The sequence below is a fragment of the Jaculus jaculus genome, chromosome 6 (genome assembly GCF_020740685.1).
Source record: "Jaculus jaculus isolate mJacJac1 chromosome 6, mJacJac1.mat.Y.cur, whole genome shotgun sequence".
Classification (NCBI taxonomy): domain Eukaryota; kingdom Metazoa; phylum Chordata; class Mammalia; order Rodentia; family Dipodidae; genus Jaculus; species Jaculus jaculus.
In genome coordinates, this window is record NC_059107.1 from 104,857,612 (window position 1) to 104,879,326 (window position 21,715).

Here is a 21,715-nt window from a genome sequence, read left to right on the forward strand (position 1 = left end):
TACTAAAACTTGTATACAAAACTATATATTTTTAACAACTTTACCATTTTAGCATTTAGAAATCTTCCTTATTCCTTTCAAAATCACTTTTCCATATAAAATTTAGATTTGATTAATTAACTTCTATGACATAGTTTATTGAGGCTTTACTTGAAGTTGTAATAATATATTGTTTTTTACCTGGGGATTGTTGGAATGCTTAACACAGTTTCCTCTTCTTCTAGTAGGTTGTATTCTCTTTTATTAATTCGTATACCTGATTTATATTTTACAAGTACTTATTCAATATCTGAATTTGAATGATTCTGATTCCAGTTTAGTATTTCTAGGCAGCATCTCTAGTTACCTGTCACCTCAAATTGCTCAGGTAAAAGCTACATAATAACAATAAAAATTTACTCCAGCTAGGCGTGGTATGTCATGACTATAAGCTCAGCACTCAAGAGGCTGGGACAGGAGAATTACCATGAACATAAAGTCAGAGTTGGCTATGTGAATATCCATAACCCCACTGAGGAGAGTCCTTCCAGGAATGGTGTCTGGGAGAGAGAACATAGGAGTACAACCCAGTGGGTATGGCCAGTATGTAACATGCTCATACAATAAAGTTCTCAATTAAAATGTGACTGCACTGATATATGTTGTTTACGTCATTTCCAACACTGTTTTTTTGTACTTTATCTGTGTGGTAACCTTTACTTAGCATCTCATAGTTACCTCTCTTTTGCTCAAGCATTAATTTCTGCTTCCTTCATTGTTTTCCTTACTTTAAGTGTCTTTATGTATACTTGAATTTCTTAATTTGTACACTTACCATCATTTTATATGTTTCCCCACATCCTGTTTTACCTCCATCCCAAAAGTTTCCTTTATTTTTATTCTATACATTCATCATCTTTTGGAAGAAAACTACATTTTCTTATTTTAAATTTGTGCATATTAAATCAAAGTTGTACATATTACCAGGTAATGTTTTGATGCATATATGAATTGCATAGGTTAAATGTATCCGTAAATTTCCACATTTATCATTTATTTAAGGCAAACACTATTTTAATAAAACCATTTTCCTAGCTTCCTACGTGATAATACATTATTGTTATCTATAATGGGTGATAGCATGCCAGGACCTCTCAGTCCTATCTAACTTGCTTAATACTAGCTGATTAGCCTCTTTCTATTCATTCCCAGAATAAACTGAAACTGCCATGCCATTGGACAATTATCTTAGGTCAGCTCTTACTAGGTTTTACTTTCCTTTCTATAGCCAGCTTATTTCACATACCTGTATGGTCTCCAGTTCCAACTATGTTGCCACAAATGATGGTATTATTACTAAGTGGAATAAAGGTAAGTGCTGATAAAAGTGTACACATTGTGGGGGAAATATAAATCAATACAGCATTGTAGAGAACGTCATGAGATTTCTTCAGAGAATTAAACACAGAAATGCTGATGTATCAGTAGTCCTACTACATGTATCTTCAGAGGAAATGAGTCAGGATGGTGAAAAATATCTCCATCCCTTCTATGTTCTAGGATAAGGCATATGCCATCATACACAATTTATACATTCTCCTTTGATACTGTCCAGTCAGGAATATTTTTCAGTTTATCTCTGTTATATCACATAGGATAATCTAATGATAATTCACATTCAGGTACACTTCACCATTTATATAATCTTTATTTTACATTTTTGTTTCTTACAAGTGATTGAATTCACCCTGGATGATAGCCAAATAATAGACCGGTCAAGATTAGAAGCTTTTATAAAATCGGCATTGTAGACAGTGTTCATTTATTTGAATTTTAAGTAATTTAGTAGCTAATCACTGAATAAACATTAGTACCATCTATGAGTCACCACTCATACTATTATTTTGACAATAGATAGACTCTTTTCTAAGCATAGTCATGCACAGGAAGATTTTTGAACTGTCATATTACTGAATCCATCTACTCAAGAATCTGATAATCTCCTTTTCCTCTTTCGGGCTGCGCGAAGTCAGCTCGTGGGGCTCTGAAGACCCGAAAGCTGACAATTCCTTCGCGCCGCGGAGGCTGCCCCCCGCGGCTCGGCGGCAATCACCATGCCACAGAATGAATATATTGAATTACACCGTAAACGCTATGGATATCGTTTGCATTCCCATGAGAAAAAGAGAAAAAACGAAAGTCGTGAGGCTCATGAACGTTCAAAGAAGGCGAAAAAAATGATTGGTCTGAAGGCTAAGCTCTACCATAAACAGCGCCATGATGAGAAAATACAAATGAAGAAGACTATCAAAATGCATGAAAAGAGAAACACCAAACAAAAGGATGATGAGAAGACTCCACAGGGAGCAGTCCCTGCCTATCTGCTGGACAGAGAAGGACAGTCCAGAGCAAAAGTACTTTCCAACATGATTAAGCAAAAGCGGGAAAATGGGAAGTCCCTTTGCCCAAAGTCCGTGCCCAGGGAGAAACAGAAGTATTAAAAGTTATTCGAACAGGAAAAAGAAAAAAGAAGGCATGGAAGAGGATGGTTACTAAAGTCTGCTTCGTTGGCGATGGCTTTACAAGAAAACCTCCTAAATATGAAAGGTTCATTAGGCCGATGGGCTTACGCTTCAAGAAGGCCCATGTAACACATCCTGAGCTGAAAGCCACCTTTTGCCTGCCAATACTTGGTGTGAAAAAGAATCCCTCATCACCACTATATACAACTTTAGGTGTAATTACCAAAGGTACAGTTATTGAATTGAATGTGAGTGAGTTGGGCCTGGTGACACAAGGAGGCAAGGTTATTTGGGGGAAATACGCACAAGTTACCAACAATCCTGAAAATGACCAGTGCATAAATGCAGTCTTGCTGGTTTGACAGCGTCTCACACACCTAACTCCTGACCGTTATTGAAGACTACAAAGCCAATCAGGAAAACTACCATGACTACAATGTTTCTGAATATTGCCAAGCAGCATTAGTATCTACAATCATCAAGAGAAGTATTGATGGAATTGTACACAAACAACAACAACAACAAAAAAAAAAAAATTAAAAAGTTAAATGGCCCAGTTTTACAAACTGGCCCTGGTTTGGGGGACTAAAGGCTTACATATTAATAAAATTGGGGCTGGAGAGATGGCTTAGCGGTTAAGCGCTTGCCTGTGAAGCCTAAGGACCCCAGTTCGAGGCTCGGTTCCCCAGGTCCCACGTTAGCCAGATGCACAAGGGGGCGTACGCGTCTGGAGTTCGTTTGCAGAGGCTGGAAGCCCTGGCGCGCCCATTCTCTCTCTTCCTCTATCTGTCTTTCTCTCTGTCGCTCTCAAAAAAATAAATAAAAAATTAAAAAAAAATTGGATGACTGAAAAGCAAACATACAGATATCAGTATGTGCATTAAAGAGTGGATACTCAGAAAAAAAAATCTGATAATCTAATGAGAGATTTCATTTTAATTAGAACAATATATGATCATATAAATGCTTTCTCTACCTTTATAGGGACAACTGAACTAGAGCCCAGTATAATTCTAGACAAACAAGGTAATGTTGATTTTCCCAAGAACTTAAAACCTATGGAATAGTTAAAATGTTAATAAAATATTCTGAATTAATAATTTGAAATTAGTATTATTTTACACAATAGGTTTTACCTTTTTAAATCTAGTTATATATGTATAACCTCAGAAATTCTAATGTCAAAATGTACAATAAGCCACATAATGACATCATGCTCTTATATTGATGTTTATCTCTGTGACTTTTAAAATTTGTGTATATTTCATAAAATAAATAACATTATAACTATATACACAGTTTTACAATATTCAGCTTTGGAATAATGATTTGCTTGTATTTTTTAAAGTCAATATTGCTATCCAAAGTAAACTCAGAGGTAAAATTGGGTAGCAACTTAATTAAAATAAAATTTTTAAATTTATTTATTTATATTTATATATTTACAAGAGATATATAGAGAAATGGGCTTGTCAGGGCTTCTACTCATTGCAAGTGAATTCCAGAGTCATGCACCACCATGTGAGTCTGGCTTAAATGGGTTCTGGGAAATCAAATCTGGGTCATTAGGCTTCTTAGGCAAATGCTTTAGCTGCTAAGCCACATCACTAGCATCTAAAATATAATTTTAATCTTACCTGTTACTTGAAAAATGGAGACAACTTCTTTACCTGGATAGTCCCTTGATGACATAGTATGAAAAGGAAAACAGACTAGTAAACCTTATGGTCTACCAAAAAAACAGTATGACGTAACTTCATTAAAGTTTTATATATTAGCAATAAAATATAGCATGACAAGAATATAGCTTTGTTCATAAAACCAGCAACAGTATAGGTTCTTGTTATGGCTTAAGAAAGATATATGAACAGTTTGAAGAAAATTACAGAAGTAAATCTTTCTTGTCTGCCACTAAAGCTCTGCTGATAGTTAAAAACAAGAACACATGAGGTAAGAAAAGTTATGAATTTCTTTGGGTTTCTTAATACTTCTAATGACAATACCTGAGGATTTTAATGATATAATCTTTTTATCATTAGCACTAGCTTTCATTAGCTAACATAATGTAAGTGACATTATACATAACACAGACTGCAAATTGTGCTAGCCATTCTTAGAGAAGAGAGTGGATAGAAGCTTGAAAATGCCATATGTATTGAAACAATAGTTTCAGATTATTTCTATAAAATAAGTGCAGATAATAGGTTTCTTGTAATCATTTGTTTTCTTCACTCACCTAAGGTTTTCTTATAAACTTCTAGAAATAGAATCACTAAAATCTGATTTTATATTTTTTGGAAACAAAGAACAGAAAAGCTGTAACCCAACCCCTGTAGACAAGCACTATGGAGAACACAGTATCTGCTCTCTCTCTCTCTCTCTCTCTCTCTCTCTCTCTCTCTGTGTGTGTGTATATGTGTTTGTGTGCACACGCGCGTTGTGCATGCGTGCATGTGTGTGTGTTTTAACCTGATGTTTGATAAACTCTGCCCATCAGGTTTGACCTTGATAGGTTCTAAATTGCCATTTATTTTTTTTTTCCTCGCCCTGTCACCCTGTATCTCATTTCAATCTAGATATTGGAGAGTTAAGCTATGTCTTAACCTCTGTTCCCGAATCAGCTCATCTTTGTAACAACTGTGTCTAAAATTCAAAGCTCTCCAAATATTTGAAAAGTTGATGAGGGAATGATAGAGAATAACATCTTCTTGTGATTCCCCTTAATTTTTTAGATTAATAGAAGGGATTTGAATCTCCTTTCAAATGTAGTTATATCATAGATGTTGTTGTCATTGACTTTGGATAAGATCCAAAATACAAAAACCTTTTTGAGTCTTGTTGGGCCTTGAAAGGCCAGGGTGTGAAGCCTAGTGGAACTTCCTGAGCCTAGCTAAAGTTTGGTGATCTGCCTGGGACTCAGCAGACGCCTAATGGTTCTGGCCTGCTGCTTTCGCACAGGAGATGGAATTATCATTTCAATAGTCACAGTTTATTATTGGCCCTTACCTTTCCGCCATCCTAGAATCCCTGCCTTCGTTCCCAACACTATATAGGCAATTGCTTGTAGCAATAAAGCGAGGTCCTGCTTTGACAAGACTCCCAACAATATAGGCTATTGTTGTTGCTCTTGGTTGCCCACCAGAAGCAGCTGGTAAGTCCCTATTACTAAAAACACACCACACTTTGGTTGTAGGACATAGAGAGCAAACCAAGACTGAGCTAGAAGCTTCTTCTCTGCTGGTTAGCATTCATAGTGCCAGACACCTCTGTGCAGGACACTGTCAGGAAAAATTCATCAATGATCTTACACTGCTCTGGATGCTCCATACCACAATAACCTACTGCTCATTGAAGATGTGTTCACTGGGGTGATAGTTATGAATGTTATAGGCATAAGCAATGACTTTATCAGATTTGAGATCTGCTCTGTAAACCTGGCCAAAAGTCCACTTGCTGGGGAGGTCATAGACCCTTGCACAGAACCTGCTACTGTTGTTTTGCTAAGTGGACATGGTGCTGGTTTGATTCAGGTGTTCCCCACAAACTTAGATGTTCTGAACGATAGATTCCAGCTGATGGAGATTTGAGAATTAACGCTGTGGTGGTTTGATTCAGGTGTCCCCCATAAACCTAGGTGTTCTGAATGCTAGGTTCCCAGCTGATGGATATTTGGGAATTAATGCCTCCTGGAGGGAGTGTATTGTTGGGGGCGGGCTTATGGGCTTTATAGCCAGTTTCCCCATGCCAGTGTTTGGCACACCCTCCTGTTGCTGTAGTCCACCTTATGTTGGCCAGGGGGTGATGTCCACCCTCTGCTCATGCCATCGTTTTCCCCTGCCATCATGAAGCTTCCCCTCAAGCCCGTAAGCCAAAATAAATCTCTTTTTCCCAGAAGCTGCTCTTGGTTGGGGGATTTCTAACAGCAATGCGAACCGGACTGCAACAGTAAAGTGGTACCAAGGAGTGGGATTGCTGCTAGACACCTGACTATGTGGCTTCAGCCTTTTGTAGCTGATTTTCAAGAGGAAAGTGGAAGGAGTTGAAACCTTGGCCTAAGAGATGCCTTGCAGTGCTGTAAGTACAGCTTAATGGACTATTCTGGTCTGAGCTCTAAGACCTGAATGCAGTAAGAACTATGGACTGTGAGGTTTGGCTTATGAGGGTGAGAAAGAGCTGTGCCTGAACTGGGCTAGCAGTTTGTGGGAGAAGCTTGCTCTTGTGCCCATGTCCTGAGAAGTTGTACAGGGTTGCTTAGCGTAGAAATGAACTGGTGTGAGCAGAGGGATATGGCACAGAAAGGAAAATCTTTGGGTGAACTGTTACCCGTTCAGCTGCAACTGAGAGATTACAACCTTTGAGACTGGGCTAGCTGACCTGCGCTGGGGCAACAAGAAAAATGTAGACTCTTTTGAAAGGGCCTGAGTGCTCAAGGAGTGTCCTGTTCTTCAAAGTCTGCTTTGTTCCCCCCTGGATTAACAAATTGGCACCCTACCTGGTATCGTGGAGTATAAGCAATGCTGGAAAGAGGGTCATTGAGTTTGCAACACGGTCTTTTGTTTTGGAAATGGCCATGGGCAGTGTGAAGCAGGTTTGTTGGTTGCCTGCATGGAGACCCCATGGGGCCATGAGGATGAACCGTGGCTTGCAGTGGAGACCCAGTGGAGATGCCGGGACCATGAGATGGCTGCCGAGGAGCTGCCGGCCCCGATGAAGTTTCCCAGGACTGTGAGTAGCCTAGCTGGAGGGGCGGAATTGGAATGCCAGAGACTTGTTGATCGAACTTGAAAATTTGTCACTGGCTAGAGTTGCTGGACTTGAAGCTACAGAGTTTGATATTTGCCCTGGTTGTTTTAAATCTTGTATTGGTTCAGTGTTTCTTTGCTATGCCCAATGCCATCTATTGCAGTGTGAGTATTTATTCTGTGCCATTCTGGGTTTTTTGAGGTTATATTTTGGTATTATGGCTCAGTTAAAAGATCTTGAACTATGGGGATGTATGAACATCATTGAAATTGATAAAAACTATGGGGACTTTTAAAGTCAGACTGAATGCATTGTATTTTACATCATGTATGGATATCAGTTTATGGGGGCCAGGGGCAGAATGTGGTGGTTTGATTCAGGTGTCCCCCATAAACCTAGGTGTTCTGAATGCTAGGTTCCCAGCTGATGGATATTTGGGAATTAATGCCTCCTGGAGGGAGTGTATTGTTGGGGGCGGGCTTATGGGCTTTATAGCCAGTTTCCCCATGCCAGTGTTTGGCACACCCTCATGTTGCTGTAGTCCACCTTATGTTGGCCAGGGGGTGATGTCCACCCTCTGCTCATGCCATCGTTTTCCCCTGCCATCATGAAGCTTCCCCTCAAGCCCGTAAGCCAAAATAAATCTCTTTTTCCCAGAAGCTGCTCTTGGTTGGGTGATTTCTAACAGCAATGCGAACCGGACTGCAACAAACGCCTTCTGGGGCAGTGTATTGTTGGGGGTGGGCTTATAGGTGTTATAGCCAGTTTCCCCTTGCCAGTGTTAGCACACTCTCCTGGTACTATAGTCCACCTTATGTTAGCCAGGGGATGATGTCCACCCTCTGCTCATGTTGTCATTTTCCCTGACATCATGGAGCTTCCTTCGTGAGCCTATAAACCAAAATAAACCTCTTTTTCCCCACAAGCTTCTTTTTATCAGGTGATTTCTACCAGCACTGTGAACCTGACTGCAATAGAAAAGTGTTAACGAGCAATGAATTGCTGCTAGACACCTGACTGTGTGGCTCTGGCCTGTTGGAGCTGATTTTCAAGAGGAATGTGGAAGGATTTGAAACATTGACCTAAGAGATGACTTGCAGTGCTGTAAGTACAGTTTGATAGAATATTCTGGTCAGAATTGAAAGACCTGAATGTAGTAAGAACTGTGGACTGTGAGGTTTGGTTTATGAGGGTGAAAAAGAGCTTTGCTTGGACTAGGCTATAAGCTTGTGTGAGGCTTTTTGTTATGCCTGAGAAGTTGTGCACAGTTGCTTTGCATCAAAATCAACTGATGTGGGCTGGAGAAATGGCTTAGCAGTTAAGCGCTTGCCTGTGAAGCCTAAGGACCCCGGTTCGAGGCTCAGTTCCCCAGGTCCCATGTTAGGCAGATACACAAGGGGGCGCACGCGCCTGGAGTTCGTTTGCAGAGGCTGGAAGCCCTGGCACGCCCATTCTCGCTCTCTCCCTCTATCTGTCTTTCTCTCTGTGTCTGTTGCTCTCAAATAAATAAATAAAAAATTTTAAATTAAAAAAAAATCAACTGATGTGAGCAGATGGATATGGCACAGAAAAAAAAAAGTCTTTGGGTGAACTGCTGCCCATTCAGCTGCAATTGAGAGATTACAACCTTTGAGACTGGGGCAGCTGAACTGCACTTGGGCAACAAAAGAATGTAGACTCTTCTGAAGGGTCCTGAATGCTCAGGGATTGTCCTGTTCTTCAAAGTCTACTTTATTCCCCCCTGGATTAATGAATTGTCACCATATCTGGTATTGTGGAGTATAAGCAATGCTGGAAAGAGGGTCTTTGATTTTGCAATATGGTCTTGTGTTTTGGAAATGGCCATGGGCAGTGTGAAGCACTGGATGCCTTTGCTGGATACCTGCATGGAGATCCAATGGAGCCATGAGAATGAACCGTGGGTTGCAATGGAGACCCAGTAGAGATGCTGGGATCACGAGATGGCTGCTAAGGAAAGCTGCTACCCTGATGAAGTTTTCCAGAACTGTGAGTAGCCTAGGTGGAGGGGTGGAATTGGAATGCCAGAGACTTCTTGCTGGTTAGAATTATCAGAGTTGCATATTTGTCACTGGCTAGAGTTGTTGGACTTAGAGTTACAGAGTTTGATGTTCACTCTGATTGTTTTAAATCTTGTACTTGCTAAATGTTTCTTTTCTAGACCCAATGCCATCTTCTGCAGGGTGAATGTTTATTCTGTACCGTTATGGGTGTTTTGAAGTTATGTTTTCGTATTTTATGGTTCAGTTAGTTAAAAGATCTTGGACTATGAGGATGTATGAACATCATTGGAATTGATAAAAACTATGGGCATTTTAAAAGTGAGATGAATGCATTGCATTTTACATTATGTATGGTTATCTGTTTATGGGGCCACGGGTGGAATGTGGTGGTTTGATTCAGGTGTCCTCCATAAACTTAAGTGAATGCTGGGCTCCCAGCTGATGGAGGTTTGAGAATTAACTCTTTCTGGGGCAGTATTTTTTTTGGGGGGTGGGTGGGTGAGCTCTTATGGGTGTTATAGCCAGTTTCCCCAGTGTTTGGCACACTCTCCTGTTGCTATGTTCCACCTTATGTTGGCCAGGGTGTGATATCTACCCTCTGCTCATGCCATTGTTTTCCCCTGCCATCATGGGGTTTCCCCATCGAGCCTGTAAGCCAAAATGAACCTCTTTTTCTCAGAAGCTGCTCTTGGTTGCGTGATTTCTACCAGCAATGCTGAACCTGACTGCAACAGACATGTTTCCAAACTGCTTTCTAAATGTTTATATTAATACCCATTTATTAGTGCTGCTCCCAGCCTTGTTCAGAGATGCTTTTTCCTGTAGCCACCATATTCATGACAGGTCCAGATGTTGAGAATAAGTGACTTTTGAGTCCTCACCCTGAATGGAATATCGATATCACACCATCACAGGCTCAGAAAACATGGTAATAAAAGGGTCATAATATAAAAGCAAAAGGTTAGGGAGAAGTGTTGTCTTCTGGACATAACATATCTTCTGGCCACTATACTCATGGACTCACAGCAGCTCTGGTGTGTACAAGATTGGACCTGTCAACATTCTGTCATGAGCCTCCACTCTGTGAGAGGAACTCTTTGCTGTAAATATTTGTGGTATAAGAAGAGTCATGGCAATAATACAGCCACTGGTACATTGTCTATGGTCTGGTAAATAACCACACTCATGCTAGGAACAATAGGAAAAGTCAGTTATGCTCTCTCTCTCTCTCTCTCTCACTCACACGCACAAACACACACACACACACACACACAAAATGAAATTAAAAGGGGCACTAATTGATTGGGAAGTAAAAGGAAAAAAAGACAGGGTAATAGAGTATGGATATAAAAAAGCTAAATTTATATACATATACATGAATTTGTCAAAGAATAAATAAAATATTCTAAAAATTTTATACAGTGATATACGTTGTATTAGTGACAGTTTTTCAAAAGATTTGAATTAAAGAAAGAATTTTGTTAAGGTTTTAATTTGTCTAAATGTACACATATATGTGCACAGATATGTTTGTTTTTCATGCAAGACAAACAGAAAATTTCCTGCACAGGGCCATGACTATTGCTGTTTACTTTCCTGAAACTTACATGCTGATTTCTTTTCTCAAGGAAGATAAATTCAATCTTTTCCCATTGTTTGACATGTTATTCTTACATGAAAGGAGGCAACCTTTTCAATTACCTAGTCTAGCTTATGACATATATTTTTCAAGGAAGATAGGAATATTTCATCAAAACTGTTTCTTTGGAAATATCATAGCAAACCTAGTCATCTGTCTGAATAATTCACTTTTAGTGAAAGGAATGAATTTCATGGCATGAAGTTGATATAACGTCTAACTTTTATTCCTTCGAATTCCTTAGTATAATGTTTTGAGACCCCTCTGCTTTGATTTTCATTAGTGGTACATCTTCTCACAAATATCATCCACATGTTATTTGTTGAAAAGGAAGTATGTAGAACGAGAACTCATGACTTAATGGAATATTAGTAAAGGGTTTCAGTTATCCACAAATATTTAACATGTCCATATGGGCTTGTCAGTACAGCTTTTGAAATGTAACAAATTAATATATTTACTTCATCTTAATTTGTGGACAGATGGCATGAGGAGGACTGAGGGATGTGCTGAGCTATCCCTCAGCTTGTCAAAGCTTATTTACAGCACAGAAGTCATTCTCCCATAGCTGATTATCTGCTTCATTTAGTAAGAAGGAAATTAACCTCTGGTTCTATGCTGATGACTCAGCAGGTAGTGTACCAATAATGAAAAAGAAAAAAAAAAAAAAACTGCAAAAAGTCCCCCAAACTGCCCTGGTCTTAAATCGAACAAGACCTATTAAGGGCTAAATTGCCTTATTGGACCCCTGAGATAAAACCAATTACTTTAGCCTACGAGTTGGAATAATAAAATATAGAAAAGGAATGGAAGGATTTATCTCTTACCATAACCAATTAAGAGATGTCACTTTAAATGTTATTTTTTCACATAATTGTATAAATATTAATACCTTATAATCTATGTGGTTTCAGACACACACACACACACACACACACACACACACACACACACACATACACACAAAAGGATTCAGTATAAGAAAGTACATATTTCAACTCCATAGATTAAATGTTCCTTCACTTAAACTTTTAAAAAATATTTTATTTGTTTATTTATTTATTCATTTATGAGAGAGAGAGAGAGAGAGAGAGAGAGAGAGAGAGAGAGAATGGACATATCAGGGCCTCAAAGCCACTGCAAAGGAATTCTGAACTTTGTTTGTGCATCTGGTTTACATGGGAACTGGGGAATTGAACCTGGGTCCTTCTGTTTTGCAGGCAAGTGCCTTAACTACTAGGCAATCTCTCCAGTCTCCTTCACTAAATCTTTAATTAAAAGTAACCCTCCCCAAAATACTGCCAGGTCCATGCATTACATGGAGTGAGGGAGACACAAGATAATTCTGGTGACACAAAATTCACTCGTAGTCACATATTAAGCTATTTCATAGTTCAAGTTAACTTAGTGAGTCTGTTTCTTGATTTGCCAACATGCCTTATGGCTGTCAAAGAGAAAATATTTCTATAAGTATGTCTAAGGGATTTTTCTTTTCCTTTTAAGACAGGCGGCTCTCCTGGCCTCCAACTCATGATCTTCTTGTCTTAGCTTCTTAAATTCTGCTATGAAAAATGTGTTGAAGAAATACTTTCATATTTTTGGACAAATAATGGGAACATTAGGATAATAACTAATGTGTGTGCAAGTACATGCGTGCACATGCACTTAAAGGTAAACAGTACAGGGCTGGATAAATGGCTTAGCAATTAATATGTTTTCCTGTAAAGTCAACGAACCTCGGTTTGATTTCCCAGAACTCATGTAAGCCAGATTCTTATGTGTCCCATGTGGAAGACAGAACCTCTGACATGGAAGATGAGTGAGAAGAAATTGATTGGGATGCCAAAAATTTTGCTTAGTTCAAAAAATCAAGTGAACAGTATGTGAGGGAACTGTGGGATACCCTAAAGTAACCAAACATCCATATCATGGGAATACAGGAAGGAGAGGCAATCCATGCCAGAGGCATGGAGACCATATTCAACATGAGGGGTACATCTACATACAAGAAGACCACAGAACACAAGACAGACAGGACCAAAGAAGAAACATGCTAAGATGCATCATACTCAAAACTCTTAATTAAAACAAAGAGAAAATGTTAAAAGCAGAAAGACAGATACAATTTATAACATACAATGGCAATCCTATCAGAATTACATCAGTTTTATCAATGAAAACCCTGAAAAATAGAAAGGCCTAGAATGGAACACTTCAAGGTCTGAAAAATTATGCCTTCAAACTCAAGCTACTCTACTTAGCAAAAGTATCCCTCATAATAGATGGTGAAAGAAACACTTTCCATGTAAAATTTCAACTGTGTGATTATATGAACACAAAGACAAGCCTACTGAAAATACTAGAGGGAATACTCCACACAGAACAGTCAAACAACCCATATCACGAACCAACAAAAAGAAGATAACAATAACAAAAATAGATGATGCTCTGAATAGTACAAAACACAAGAAAGTCATAAAACACCTCATCATGGCAGGGATTAATTCTAACCTTACAGCAGTAACCTTAAATGTTAATGGTATTAACTCACCCATCAAAACACACAGGTTATGAGAAAGGCTAAAAAATAACTGTACCCTCCTTTCTGCTGTCTTCAAGAAACCCACCTCACCACAAAAGAAAGATAACTCCTCAGGGTGAAAGGTTGAAAGATGACATTCCAGGCAAATGGAAATAAAAAAAAAAGGTGTTTCTCTATTTATATCTGATAAAATAGACTCTAAACCAAAAGTAATCACAAAGGACAAAGTAGGCCACTTCCTACTCATCAAGTGTATGATCCAACATGAACACATCACAATCATAAATATATAAGCACCAAACACAGGTGCACAACAGTACCATAGTTTATAAAACAAAATCTACTCAACAATAAAACAGAAATAAACACCAACATCATCACAGTCAGAGGCTTTAATACTCCACTATCATCAATAGACAGATCATCTAAGTAGAAAATCAACAAGGAAATAATAGAGCTCAACAATATCTTTGATAAACTAGACCTAATGGAAATCTAAAGAATATTCCATACCAACTCTATAGAATACACATTCTTCTCAGCAACCCATAGAACCTTTTCCAAAATTGATGACATATTAGGCCATAAAGTGTTCCTTCATAAAGCCAGGAAAATTTAAGTAACTTCCTGTATCATGTCAGATTACAATGTTTTAAAACTAAAAATTAACAAGATAAACATCAAGAACTCCTTCAACTCCTGGAGACTAAACAACACACTTTTAAACAATGAATGGGTTGTGGAAGAAATTTAAAAAGACATTGTAAAATTCCTATAATTGGATGATAATGAAAACACAACATACCAATAATTATGGGACTCAATGAAGGCAGTCATAAGGGAAAAATTCATAGCAATGAGAGAAACCAATTTAATAACCTAACTGTCGACCCTAAGGCACTGGAAAAACAAGAAGAATCCAACCCAAAGAGCCCCAGGCAGAAAAAAGAAAATCAAGATTAGAGCAGAAATTAACAAATTTGTAACTAAGAAAATAATTTTTAAAAATCTATGAAACAAAAAGTTGGTTATTTGAAAAAATAAGCAAGATTGAAAAATCTCTGTCCAATTTGACCAAACAACAACAACAAAAAAAAACAAGAGAAGTCTCAAATTTACAAAATCAGAAATGAAAAAGGAGAGATCACAACAATCAATGAAATTAGGAGAATCATCAGGACACACTTCCAAAACCTCTACTCCAACAATTTGAATAATCGGGAAGAAATGGATGAATTCCTAGATACATACCACCTACCTAAACAAAACTCAGAGCATATTAGCCTCCTAAGCAAACCTACCACACCCATGGCTATTGCAAAGGTAATCAAATACCTCCCCGAAAAGAAAGCCCAGGACCACATGGCATCTCAGCTGAATTATATCAAACCTTCATTGAAAAAGTAATACCAATTTTTCTCAAACTGTCCTGCATAATAAGAGAACAGGGAATCCTCCCTGACTCCTTTTATGAAGCTAGCATCACCCTAATACCAAAACCAGACAGAGATGCAACAAGGGAACAAAACTATATGCCTATATCCCTAATGACCTTAAACAGAAAGATACTGGACAAAATCCTTCAAAAGTATTATCAACCTTGATCAAGTAGGCTTTTATCTCAGAGATGCAGGGATAGTTTAACATATGTCAATCAGTCAAAATAATATACTGCATAAATAAACTGAACCATAAGAACGACATGATCATCTCAATTGATGCAGAGAAGGTCTTTGGCAAAATACAATACCATTTCATGATGAAAACTCTGGAAAGAATAAGCATGAAGGTTTTATATTTCAATATAATAAAGGCTATATATAAAGTTCCTAAAGCCCAAGAAATTTTTTCTTTTTTTTCTATTTATTTATTTATTTATTTGAGAGCAACAGACACAGAGATAAAGACAGATAGAAGGGGAGAGAAAATGGGCGCACCAGGGCTTCCAGCCTCTGCAAACGAACTCCAGACGCGTGTGCCCCCTTGTGCATCTGGCTAACGTGGGACCTGGGGAACCGAGCCTCGAACCAGGGTCCTTAGGCTTCACAGGCAAGCACTTAACCGCTAAGCCATCTCTCCAGCCCGCCAAGAAATTTTTGATGGGGGAAAAGTCAAAGGATTTCCCACTGAGATCAGGAACAAGACAGGGGTGCCCACTCTCACCACTGCTCTTCAACATAGTATGAGAAGTACTAGCCCAAGCAACAAGACAGGAGAGAGAAATAAATGGGATTCAAATTAGAACAGAAAAAATCAAGTTAGCTCTATTTGCAGATAACATGATGCTATATACTAGCAACCTGAAAGTCTCCATCTCAAAACTTCTAAAGGTGAGAAATTTCTTCAGCCAAGTGGAAGGAGACAAAATCAATGTACAAAAATCAGTAGCTTTTCTATATTCAAAGGACAAATGTACAGAGAAAGATATCAGTGAGGTTGTCCCATTCTCAATACCAACAAAAGTAAATAAATAAATACCTTGGAATAATACTAACCAAGGATGTGAAAGACCTATATATAAAGAAAACATTAAAATACTCAAGAAAAAAAATAGAGGAGGACTTGAGAAGATGGCACTTTCTCCCATGTTCCTAGGTAGAATTAATATTGTGAAACTGGCAAATCTACCAAAAGCAATAGACATATTTAAGGCAATACCAATAAAAATGCCAGGTTTATTCTTAACAGAGATTTACAAAATGGTCTCAGAATTCACACAGAGTGGCAGAAGACCTCAGATATTAAAGCATATCCTCAAAAGAAAAATCACCTCTGGTGGTATCACCATACCCAATCTAAAGCTATATTATAAAGCCGTAGTGACCAAAGTAGCATAGTACTGTAATAAAAACAGAAATATAGACTAATGGAATAGAATTGAACACTCAGGCCTTAGGTCAAGTCACTAGAGCTGCTTGTTTTTTGACAAAGTTGCCAAGAATGTAGACTGGAGAAAAGGCAGCATCTTCAACAAATGGTGTGGGAACAATTGGATGACCATCTGTAGAAGAAATGAAATTAAACCTACTCATACACATAATCATATGAAAAATTAAGTCCAAATGGATTAAAAACATAAAAATAAGACCTGAAACTCTTCAACTACTGGAAGAAAGAAAGGGATGCACTCTCCACAATATTGGACTAGCTAAAGACTTTGTGAATAAAACCCCAGTAGCCCAGGAAATTAAACAAACACTAAACCAATGGGATCTTATAAAACTACAAAGCTTTTGCACAGACAAATGTGACATAAGCAGAGCAAATAGATTGCCTAATGAATGGGAGAAAAATCTTTGACAGTTATACCACTGACAGAAGCCTAATATCTTCATTCTATAAAGAACTCCAAATGCTAAACAAGAAAAAATTGAACAACCCACTCCAAAAGTGGGGCAGAGAACTAAGTACTGAGTTCTCAGAGGAATAATTTCAAATGACTAACACACACTTAAGAAAATGTTCCATATCCCTAACCATTAGGGAAATGCAGATTCAAACAACTATGAGATTCCACCTTACCCCAGTAAGGATAGTAAACATTAAAAAAAAAAAAAATCAAATGTAAACAAATGTTGGCGAGGCTGTGGAGAAATAGGAATTCTCATTCACTGATGGTTGTAATATAAGCTGGTACAACTACTATGGAAATCAATATGGAGAATCCTGGAAAGGATGAATACAGAGTTACCAACAAACCCTGTTATTCTGTTACTGGTTATTTTCCCTAAAAGCTCCATATCTCAGTTCAGAGATATTTGCTCAACCATATTTATAGCTGCTCAAATCATAATAGCTAAGAACTGGAGTCAATCCAGATGTCCATACTGGATGATTGGATAAGCCAGATGTGCTATTTCTATATGATTCAATTCTACTCAACAGTAAGAAAAAAATGACACAATGAAACTTTTAGAAAATTTGCCAAACTTGGAACAGATCATTCTAAGTGAACTTACACAATCACAGAAAGACATCCATCACATTGTCTCACTCATCTGCTGTTCCTGACCTGGATTAGCCTGCATTGCTGACATACCTGAATCTCAAGGCTTGTATAATAGGGAGAGGAAGGCATGGGTGAAGGGGAAGAGTTGAGGGGCACAACACTGAACCTAAATTGGACTAGTACCATAGAATCCTATATCCTGGAAGTTATATGAAAAGGTAGAACCTTCAAGAGGACCTTAGAGGGAGCACCTGAAGTGAAAGGCCCTGCAAAGGGTGGGATGAAGCCTAGCCTTAAATTTCTTCTGCTTCTCTTTCTTCTCTATCTTTTTATTTATTTTTTTTCTTTTCCCTTGGCACTGGCCTGTAATTCCCTGTGCCAAGATGTAATTTACATCCACAATGAATTGTTGATCAGAGAGACCTAGTAGATAACCCCACCACACACACACACACACACAAAAGACAGACTTCTGTCAGAGCATTTAACCAGAGGTTAATGATAAGACACACTGCTGAAGACACCATATGCTGTCAGCTATGGAGAGACCTGATAGGAATCCAGCAGAGAAAGTCCCCAGACAATTACCCTGTCTAGGGCTGGATGGTGCTACATGAGCTACTGGAGGAAAGACCAACATCTGTCTAAACAACTCAAAGTCTTGGATTGGCTAACAGATTTTTCTCAGTGGAAAGGAAACCATATCTGGAACTGGGAAACAAATCATAATCATATCCAGATAATGATTCTGCTTTCCATTATCGTGCTCCCACTAACCTTGGGCTATAAGAGGGTCTACACCCTTTAAACTCTCTCTAAATTAACAATGGCTATTCCCATTTAACCAGTGCTGACTCCACTTTCTGTTGGAGAATCTGCTTCTCTTTTCTGGATGGGAGCTGGACCTGAGGAGATAAAAGACCCAGTGCACTCCATCCAGGCCCAGCTGAAACCACAGAGGAAATGGGGAAATGAGCAAGAGTCCTGCTCTCTTAGTGAATCTGATATCAGCACAGGGTGAAGGATTAGACACTGAGGACACTCAACACCTACCAAACCAGAGATCCAGAGGCTCCTAAGTGCCCATCACTGAAAGTAGACTTACAATGCTCCCAGTATGACTCAGAGAATTTTGCGGAAGAGGGAGTGGAAAGATTGTTAGAGCCACAAGTTGGGACATTTTGCTCAGAGACACTGCCTCCCCCAATAACTCACTGCAGCCCCCATAATGTATGGCCTACAATCCCCATGAAGTTGACCTGCACCCCAAAGAATAAGGCCTCTTCAAGAAAGGGGCAGCGAGGATGGTAGGATGGTACCCACATGTGTTGTTTACATACTAACTATGTCCATACCTAATGTTTTAAAAGCTGCGTGACAGCAGGGGAGATGGATGGCTGAGGGGTTAAGTGCACTTGGTTACAAAGCAGCAGGTCCGGGCTTGATTCCCCAGGACTCAAAGTGACATGTACATCTGTATGGAGTTCGTTTGCATTGTCCAGTAGCAGATTATCTGCTTCATTTCATAGGAAGGAAATTAACCTCTCATTTCTATGCTGATGACTCAGCAGGTAGTATACCAATAATTTAAAAAAAAAAAAAAGTTCCCTAAACTGCTTTGGTCTTAAATCTAACAAGACCTATTAAGAGCTAAATTGCTTTATTGGACCCCTGAGATAAAACCAATTATTTTATCCTACTAATTGGAATAATAAAATGTGGAAAAGTAATGAAAAGATTTATCTCTTACCTTAACCAGTTAAAAGGGACCAGAACAAGAGGTCCTGGCCAAGGCAAAGGGCACTGGAATGCATTCTCTCATCCCTCTCAAGTAAATAAGCAAATGGATAAAATATTTTTTTAAAAAAAAGCTGCATGATTAGTGTCATATTGAAGGTTTCAAAGTATATTCGTTCTTGCAAAAGTAAAACTATAGAGGTAGTGATTTGTTTGCAGGTTCCCAGAGCCATAGATATTCAAGACAGTACAGAGTTATTGAGTTATGCGTCTTCAGTAATGCAAGTTGTTATTAATTTGAGACACATTGGGAGAAGAGTAGAAAGTACAGGAGCTCTCTGCTCATTTTTTTTTTCTGTAAATGTAAAGTGATGTAAATAAAAACATAATTTTAAGTGGAAAAATTAGATCTAATGGTTTTTGGTCCAGAAGGATGTATGATTCATATTAAAACTGTTTTAAGTCATGATTAATAAGAATTCTCTCACAATTTCAACTAAAAAAAAAAAAAAAAAAAACAAGGTAGAGAAACCATGTTCAACAAAATCTACTAAATCCCACATAATACTTCAGTTAAGAGTCAGCAGACATATATTTTTCAGTTACATATGCTTATTTAGGGACACTAAACATTGTAACATACTGTATGAATTTTTCCAATTCTTCAGACAAATAAATAAAGGAAATGAAATGCAGTCTTCCCTTGCTACAGGACACAAGACAGACTTATGAGCCATATATTAGTGATGGGTGGGACAAAAAATAGCCACATATTCTGTTCTTGTCCTATAGAAACTCAGTGATGATGAAGATGTTCAGTACATCCATTTCAGCACATCAGATTCAATCCACTCACAGTCCTTGAGCCCTTCAAATGTGCCCAATAGGACTGAGGAACTGATGACACTGATTCACTAGGTAGTTTCAGGGTGGCCTTGAACTCATGGCGATCCTCCTACCTTTGCCTCCTGATTTCTGGGATTAAAGGTGTGCACGACCACGCCTGGCTAAAATTGTATCTTAATGACACAAATATACTCCTACCTGTATCCATGCTCACATATACCTGTGTTCACCGTGCTTATTCAAAAAATATGTAATTCTTAATACCAGTTAAAATGGTATATTTTCTTAGAATTTGTATGCAATTAACTTAAGAATGCCCTTGTATCTAAATTGTTTAAATAAGGTCATGCTATTCATTTGTAAATTTATATTATTTGGATCATATGCATCAGTCCAGAGCACTGTTACATTATTTTCTGCACCAAATTACCTGTCTTTTTGTGAATTTAATCAGAGTTATCGCTCACATTTTTAATTGTCAAGTAAACAAAGAAGGAGGAAGAATAAAGAAAAACTTGAAGACATTTAAGGCAGGAATAAAAGAGGAAATATTCAAGTCCTTAGAGTTCAAGATGGATTTTAGAATTCCTACGGGTTGAAACACTTGAAAGAGTAATGGGAAAGACCTAAACCTAAATGAATATATAATTATGTATGTATTTTAAGGATTTTATCTAACCCGAAGCTAGTGGGACGCTGGTTGACTATGTGGAAGAGTCTGAACGCTGCACAGCCTGAGTGAAGGAGGAGCCCACAGGGGAGCTTTCGCACAGGCTCCAAGCAGCTAGCTAAGAATCGGGAAGCATCACACAAGAGCAAGGACAGTGTTTGTGGGGGACTCCTAGAGAAGTTCCAGAAGTGACCCCAGCACCTGAGATTCCACCCTCGGAGCATCACTTGTGGAAAGGACTACATCCACATTCAGTCTCTCAGCAGAAGAATTTGCTGCAGGAACCAAACTTGCCTATGAAGCCTAAGGACCCAGGTTGATGCTCCAGTACCCATAAAAGCCAGTTGCACAAGGTGGTACATGTATCTGGATTTTGTTGACAATGGCTGAAAGCCCTAGTGTGCCCATTATATCTGCCTCTTTCTGCCTCTATCAGATAAATGACTAAAATATTTAAAAAGAAGACATTATAATTCTAGGTGTACCAAATCATATAAAACAACTACTTCTAGGTAAAGCCACAGATTAACTATAGTACAGTCATAATGGGTAACTTCTATACCCCACTCTCACAAATACACAGGGGTTTTTTCAGCCAAATATGAATAGAAAAGTCTGAGGTTAATGGCATCATAAACTAAACAGACGAAACAGATATGTACAGAACAGTCCATCAAAGCACTGCAGAGTACACATTCTTCTTAGTAACCAATGGCATTTGTCTAAAATAGATCAAATACAGGACACAAAGAAAGTCAACAAATATAGGAAAATTGGAAGAACTTTTTGTTGTCTATCTGATCATAATAGAATACAGCTAACACTCAGTATCAAGAGAAAAGATAGAAAATATACAAACTCATGGAGTTTAAAACAACACACTATTAAATGATGGATGTCACAGAAGAAATCAAAAAGGAAAAAAGTCATATCAGTAAATGAAAATGAAAGCACAACAAATTAAAACCAATGAGACACAAGGAAAACAGTCTAAAGAGGGAAGTTTGTAACTGTAATGCCTATGTAAAAAAAATATAAATATATAAAATCAGACAGAAGCTGGAAAG

General features: G+C 38.2%; 1 pseudogene; it reads left to right on the top strand.

The window, feature by feature from the left end:
• The first annotated feature begins 2,093 nt into the window (after positions 1–2,093).
• Positions 2,094–3,002, top strand: LOC101594604 (annotated as a pseudogene).
• Positions 3,003–21,715: the final 18,713 nt, after the last annotated feature.